We start from the raw sequence: 7,715 nt of genomic DNA, 5'->3' as shown, positions 1-7,715 counted from the left end.
CTCTGCCCAGCGCCGGCGTGGTGGGGTTTGCGCGATGCAGGACCGCCGAGGGCACGGGGGGTCCCGAGGCGCTGCGGGTCCAGTGTCCCTTTGTTTGCGGAGTCTTGGGTCAGTAAAGAGGGCTCCGCGGGCCCCAGGGGAGGACAACAGGTGCCTCTTGCGCCACCCGGGCCCCACTGGTGGGAGCCCACACGCACGGTGGCGTCTCTGCCTACAGGCAACGCCAGAGCACAGGAGGGATGGGAGACGGGGCTCGAGGACTTCACCCCACGGCAGAGCTCAGAGCCCAATCCAGGCCGTAGGGACCCGCCTGGGGCCTAGAACTTGGTGTGGCGGAGGTAGAAAGGGCCTCCGACAATCTGCCTCTACAGTTAGTGGACGTCACCTGGCACCTCTGAGCCTCTGTCCCGTAGGTGGAATGGGGACACACGAAGCCATCTGAGGAGCTCTCACTGTCACCACCAAATGTGGTCCAGACTCAGTGGGGAGGGACAGCCCCATCCTGGAATTGGGGCTTTTAGGACATCCCAGAGCCTGGTAAGAGGGACAGGGAGAGTGGGGCTTGGAAGTTGATAGCCTCACATTCAGTGTCCCCCGCTCCTCCTTCCCCTTCTGTACCCTCTGGTGGCTCTTGTGGCCTCAGCTGCTCCCAGACCCTGCCTCTCTCGCCCTCCCCCAAGCCGAGGTACTGAGGCCGTGTTGTGGCTTGAGCTGCACCTGTGCCCCGGTAGGGAGTGGGGGTCCCAGGCCCATGGCGTTTCTCCTCATTGCTGGCTCCAGCTCAGCCCCTGGCAGGCGCCCCGTCCGTCCCCAGACTCCTGGACCAAGCTCCGCGGAGACTCGGCCTGGCCGCCGCTCCCGGGCTGCCAAGTGGACCGGCCGTTTCGCCGCTTCAAAGGCTGTCTTTGTTTCGCTCCAGCTCAAGCTCCGAGAAACTTAAGCCAACAACCTCAGGCGAGGGGGCGGGGCGGCGTCTGCTGGTTGTTATTGAGGCTGCTGTTACCATTATTGTGGTAATTGACGCACTGTTCCCAGTCGGTGACTTTTCATGAAAGGAAGTGTCACTTCCTTCCCATCACACCCAGGGTGAATGGGGCGGGCAGCAGAAAGATGGGGAGGGAGGGAGAGAAGGAAAGGGGTGTGCGCCTCCAGCAGACCCTTAGGCTTGAGAGCTGTGTGGCCGTGTACTAGTCACTGCCCCTCTCTGGGCAACGGGGGTCTGTAAGTCCTGCGCCCAGGAGGCTGATGTTTCCGGAGCAGCTGCTGGGCAGCGAGGTGCCTTGGGGAGGGAGCAGGACAAGCAGGCCTCCGGTCTTCTCACTGCGCCTGGCTGTGGTTTGTGGGGGAAGCCTCCTTTCTCTTCTCGCTTTCTTCCGCTGAGAACACTGGGCACATGGAGTCTAGCACGCCCATCTTGTGGATGGGAAAGGGAGATACAGAAGCAGTGGCCAACTTGGTAAGAGGTGCAGCCATGCGGTGCTAGAGCCCCTTGCCCCGTCTGTCCTCTTGGCCCACTCTCATGTCCTTACAGCTTGATGTCTGCCAGGGCAGGGGGCCCGCTGACTTCCCCACATCCACCCACTGCCCCGCCCCATAGCTACCTTCTGGTCCTAGCTAAGCCCCATGAGACATCTTAAGTTTGTCCTCAGTGACTCTCGACCACCACCCCACTGCCTTCACCTTCCTGCCTTTGCGTACCCCAACTTCACCAGGTTGGCTGGGTCCTGGCCAGAGCTGGCCCCCTACTCCCTTAGGTAACGGAGCAGTTTTTTAAAAGGAATCTCAGTAGGTATCAACAGGTCTTTCCTCCTTCCTCAAGATTATGGAGATAACACCCCTTATTCAAAGATGGTGGGTCCTCTGGGCCCTCCCCCACCCAGGCCAGGGAAGTTGATTCACAGGGTGTGGGGGCCGTGCCCCCCATGCCCCCACTGCCCAGCACTCTCACCAGCCCCCTCCCATCCCTGAGCCTGGATGCCTTAGCAGGCAACACAGACCTGCTCTTGCTAGCAGAGTGACCGCAGCGATATGCTGGGAAACTGCACATCTCCTTGGGGAAAGGGGATGAGTTTGCACCCTCTGAGCACAGATAAGGAACCTGAGGTCTCCCTGCTCCCATTACAAAGAAAAAAGACTTTAGCTGTCAGGGATCAGCGTCTCTCAGGAGTCAGACTACCCTGGTTCTGAATCCCAGCTCTGCCATGGATAAGCTGCGTGGCCCCAGGCAAGTCACTGAACCTCTCTGAGCCTCAGGCATTCTCTCTGTTATATCTGGATGGCTGGGAAGATTCAACAAAGCAGTGTTGTATGAGATGCCCAGCCTACGCCAGCCAGGGCACTAATTTGAGTCGGTGGAGCATATAACTTGAGAACAAGTAGACCTACGGAAGCATCCTCTACTGGAGGGAGCGACAGATTAACCTCTTCAGTGCTGGAGTGGTAGGATCTGGGAGTTGAGCTTGACTCAGACAGGCGCCATGGAGTTAGAAAGAAATGAGACTCATAGCACAGGAAGAGCCTCAGGCAATCCTCCCGCCCAGCACCCTGCTGCACCCTCTGTCTGCCTAGTCAGGGACGGGGTCACTAGGAGCCCAGGCTCGTCTTCTGGTGCAGCCACCTAGCCTGCCCTGGCCCTCTTCCCAGCAGTGAAATGAGGAAATTGCAGGGGGGCTTGTGGAGTGAACTACCGTTGTCAGGGTTTTTCTAACACCATTTTCTAGCTGCACAAAACCCAAGGAACAAACTAGGAATAAACCTCCCCAAGAAAGCACAGGGGCTTTTTAAGAAGGAGCTTCTGAGGACTCCAGAGGGAAACCTGAATTATGGAGACACATGATCCTGAAAAGAAAGATGCAGTACTGTAAAGGTATTATTTTTCCTCAAAGTAGTTTCTAAACTTAAATGCAATCAAAGCCCTAGTAGTGGGAGTTGTTTGTTTGTTTGTTTGTTTGTTTGTTTTGGAGACAGAGTCTCTGTCGCCCAGGCTGGAGTGTAGTGGCCTGATCTCAGCTCACTGCAACTTCCACCTCCTGGGTTCAAGTGATTCTCCTGCCTCAGCCTCCCGAGTAGCTGGGATTATTGGTGTGTGCCATCACGCCCAGCTAATTTTTGTATTTTTAGTAGAGACGAGGTTTCACCATGTTGGCCAGGATGGTCTCGATTTCTTAACCTCGTGATCTGCCCGCCTCGGCCTCCCAAATGTGTTTTTTTTTTTTTTTTAATTTTTTTGTTTTGTTTTGTTTTAAGAGAATGTAACAGAATTATCCCAAAGTTCAGATGGAATATTTTAAAAAGACAAGTAATATTGGGCAACTTGCCCTCTGGATAGTAAGTTGTTTTATAAAGCTACAAAAAATTAAAACAGTGTGCACAGGTCCTAGCATTCCACCGTGGATGAAACAGAATAGAAAGTCCAGAAATAGTCCCACATGTGTTCCTTATAAGCATTGACATTGTGGGGAAAGTAGCTTTTTACACCACTGGGGGAGGAGGCCACTCACTGGGACCCCCTAACCAATGGGGAGAAAATATGGCTAGGATCCCTATTTCATCCTGTATACAGGAATAGATTCCAGATGTGTTACGAGTGAGTAATGAGACAGTAATCACCATCATCATCATTATTGCTTGCTGGATGGAGAAAGGTGAAGTCTGGATGACATTCTTATGGAGAGCACTTTTCTTTTTTGCATTTGATCCCCCACTTCTGCTACAAATGAAACATGCAAGGCATGGTGCCAGGAAGGCGCCTGCACACAAGGCTGGGAACAGGGCAGCAGTGCGGTGGCTCGCAGCAGCAGCAGCTCTTGGGCAAGTGGGTTTCTCCTGCCTCTGTGGGCTGGGTGGGGCCGGGAGACGGGGCCTCCAGCTCCATAAGCCTTTTCCCTCCTCCGCAGAGCCAGGAGAGGGCCCACCCCACCGCGCGGGTCCTGCCTGCCTGGCTGCCGGCTCTCTACCTCCCAACGCAGGACCTGTGTGGCCCAACATCTATGGCGGTGGGTTTCAAGCTTATTTTTTTATAGCATTTATTACATTTTTTACAAATGTAACCCTGATCTGTGAATGATCAGGGAAAGGGAGAGATTAGGGCAGCGAGGGACAAGACGGAGGGCACCCTGAAGACCAAGGGGGAGAGGACTGTCCCTTCTCGTTCATCTAATGCTGCGGAAATGGGGGTCCAAAGACCTGCAACCCAGAGCGCCCTGGCAGGACAGAGCACCCACGCTGAGAAGGGAGACCGAGTTCATTTGGGGACTCGGCTGGACACAGAGATAGAATGTTTCCCTATGTGGCTTAAGGCGACAGCTCCAATCCCTTTCCCATCTGGGGTTAAACAGCTCAAACTGGTGACCTCCTTTCCAGGTAACACCAGTGCCTGACTCCGGGAGATCTTCCCCCACTGTGGTCCAGGCAGAGCTCACAAACTCTGAACCACGCAGAAGGGACTAGGGCCCCTCTCGCCCTGTGGCTCGCAGCCTGGCTGCCCACTGGGATGCCCTGGGGAGCTTTGACCTTGCTGCCCCACCTTGGACCTTAAATCAGATTCTGAGGGTGGGGCGGGAGCATCAGCGTCTTTCCAAATGCTCCTCCAGGTGATTCTGATGGGCCCTGTCTAACCGCTGTATTTTTCTGAAGCCCAAGGGGCAGCGACTTGCCAGGGTCACATAGCAAGTCAGTGACTGAGAAGCCCCAGTCATACCAAGGAAGACGTGGAGAGGGTCCCTGGATGCCGAGGCTCTGGGGCTGCAGGAATGAGGGGAGGGGATGTGTGAGCCGAGGGCAGCAGGCAGCGGGAGAAGAGCCGGTGGAGGAAGTGTTCCCGGACCTGGAAGGTTTTGGGAATTCACAGATAGCTAGGAGAGAACTCAAGGATCTTCCTCTCCCATTTCACAGCAGGGAAGACTGAGGCACAGAGTCACAGAGGACTTGGCTGGAAAGGCATCAGTCTGGTGGGTCACTTGTTAGTACCCAGGATTTCTGGAGACGGGTGTGTCAGAAGCTAGCCCAAGAGGGTGGCCCCGGTCTCTTTCTCTTTGACAAGCCTTAGGATTGGTTTCTCTCCAGGCTTACTTGGACTCTTCATGAAGGCTTTGCAAATGTTGGTAACCACAGCAGCCACTGGACCAGAATCAGACCTTGATTTGAATCCTGGTCCGCCAGGGAGTCAAGCGACTTACCCATAACCATTCTGGCTTCAGATTCCCCCTCCTTCAAATGGAATTCCTCCGGGACTGAGGGAGCGAATGTGCAGGCACACCTTGCTCTATCATGCTTTGCTTTATTGTACTTCACAGATACTGCATCTTTTACTCACTGAAGGTTTGTGGCAACCCGGCATCGGGCAAGTCTATGGATGCCATTTTTAACAGCATGCGCTCACTTTTTGTCTCGGTGTCACCGTTTCGTGATTCTTACAACACTTCAAACTTTTTCATTATTGTATCTGTTACGGTGATCTGTGATCAGTGATCTTTGATGTTACTATTGTCATTGTTTTGGGGTACCATGAACCCCACCCACAAAGACAGTGAACTGAATCGATAAATGTTGTGTGTGCTCGTCCTCCACCTGCTCCATCAACCAGCATTCCCCATTTCTCTTCCTCTCTTTCTCTTCTGTGGCCTCCCTGTTGCCTGAGGCACAACAATATTGAAAGTGGGCCAATTAATCCTACAGTGGTCTGTAAGTGTTCAGGTGAAAGGAAGAGTTACAGGTCTTTATCTTTCAATGAAAAACTAGAAATAATTAAGCTTAGTGAGGAAGGCAGGTCGAAAGCCCAGACAGGCCGAAAGCTAGGCCTCTTGCACTGGTTTGCCAAGTTGTGAATGCCAAGGAAAAGCTATTGAAGGAAATCAGAAGTGCTGTTCCAGTGGAACACACATGGTAAGAAAGCGAAAAAGCCTTATTGCTGATAATGGAGAAGGTTGAGGGGTTGGGATAGAAGATCCGACAAGCCATAACTTAAGCCAAAGCCTCATCCAGACCAAGGCTCTGAATCTCCAGTTCTCTGAAGGCTGAGAGAGGTGAGGAAGCTGCGGAAGAAAAGTTGGAAGCTAGCAGAGGTTGCTTCATGAGGTTTCAGGAAAGATGCCATCTCCATCACATAAAAATGCAAGGTGAATCAACCAGGGCTGCTGTAGAAGCTGCCGCAATTTATCCAGAAGATCCAGCTGAGATCATTGATGAAGGTGGCCACACTACCACAGATTTTCCATGTAGATGAAACAGTTTTGTATCAGAAAAAGATGTCATCTAGGACTTTCATAGCTAAGATGTCAATGCATGGCTTCAAAAGACAGGCTGACATGTTAGGGCTAATGCAGCTGGTGGCTTTAAGTTGAAGCCAATCCTCATTTATCATCCCAAAAAAACCTAGAACCTTGAACAATTATGCTAAATCTACTCACTCTGTTCTACAAATGAAATAACAAAGCCTGGATGACAGCACATCTGTTTATAACGTGGTTTACTGAGTATTTTAAGCCAACTGTTGAGACCTACTGCTCAGAAAAAAGATTCCTTTCAAAATATTACTGCTCATTGACAAGGCAACGGGTCACCCAAGAGGGCTGATGACAGTGTAGCAGGAGCTGCATGTTTTCATGCCTGCTAGCACAACATTTATTCTAGAGCCAAGGATCAAGGAGTGCTTTCAAGTTTCAAGTCTTATTATTGAAGAAATGCATTTTGTAAGGCTATAGCTGCCATAGACAGTGATTCCTCTGATGGATCCGGGCAAAATACATTGAAAACCTCCAGAGAGCATTTAAGGAACATTTGTAATTCGTGGGAGGAGGTCAGAATATCCAAGCATTTGGAAGAAGTTGATTCCAGCCTTCACGGATGACTCTGAGGGCTTCAGGATTTCAGTGGAGAAGTCACTGCAGATGCGGTGGAACCTGCGAGAGAACTAGAGTTAGAAGCAGAGCTTGAGAATGAGACTGAATTGCGGCAATCTCATGATCAAACTTGAGTGGATGAGGAGTTGTTTTGTATGGGTGGGCAAAGAAAGTGACTTTTTTTGGTTTCTGGTTTTTTCTTTCTTTCTTTTTTTTTTTTTTTTGAGGCAGTCCTGTTCCATCGCCCAGACTGGAGTACAGTGGAGTGATCTCGGCTCACTGCAGCCTTCGCCTCCTAGGTTCAAAGGATTCTCCTGCCTCAGCCTCCCAAGTTGCTGGGACTACTGGGACCTGCCCCACACCCAGCTAACTTTTGTGTTTTTAGTAGAGACAGGGTTTCGCCATGTTGGCCAGGCTGGTCTCAAACTCCTGACCTCAGGTGATCCGCCAACCTCGGCCTCCCAAAGTGCTGGGATGACAGGCATGAGCCACTGTGCCCATCCTAAAGTGGCTTCTTGAGGTGGAATCTACTCCTGGTGGAGATGCTGTGAACATTGTCAAAATGACAACAAGGGATTTAGAATGTGACACAAACTTAGCTGATAAAGCAGCAGCAGGGTTTGAGAGGATGCACATCAGTTTTGAAAGAAGTTTTGCTGTGGATAAAATGCTGTCAAAAACAGCATCACATGCATGTCATGGAAAAATCTTTCACGAAAGGAAGAGTTGCCAGGCACAGTGGCTCACGCCTGTAATCCCAGCACTTTGGGAGGCCGAGGCGGACGGATCATGAGGTCAGGAGTTCGAGACCAGCCTGGCCAATATGGTGAAACCCCGTCTCTACTAAAAATACAAAAATTAGCCGGGCGTGGAGGC

The 7,715-nt window shown here is 51.9% G+C and overlaps 1 protein-coding gene across 1 annotated transcript in view; it reads left to right on the top strand.

The window, feature by feature from the left end:
• The first annotated feature begins 56 nt into the window (after positions 1 to 56).
• ARID5A (AT rich interactive domain 5A (MRF1-like)) overlaps positions 57 to 7,715 on the top strand; it is a 14,694-nt gene continuing 7,035 nt past the window's right edge. Inside the window, exon 1 of the mRNA XM_011969643.1 lies at positions 57 to 537. The gene's annotated coding sequence lies outside the window, so the exon portion shown is untranslated. The remainder of the gene's footprint in view (positions 538 to 7,715) is intronic.

Source organism: Mandrillus leucophaeus, unplaced genomic scaffold (genome assembly GCF_000951045.1).
Source record: "Mandrillus leucophaeus isolate KB7577 unplaced genomic scaffold, Mleu.le_1.0 Scaffold9, whole genome shotgun sequence".
In the NCBI taxonomy this organism is placed as follows: Eukaryota; Metazoa; Chordata; class Mammalia; order Primates; family Cercopithecidae; genus Mandrillus; species Mandrillus leucophaeus.
The sequence above is the reverse complement of the archived record's forward strand: the minus strand, read 5'-3'. Positions and strand labels throughout refer to the sequence as shown.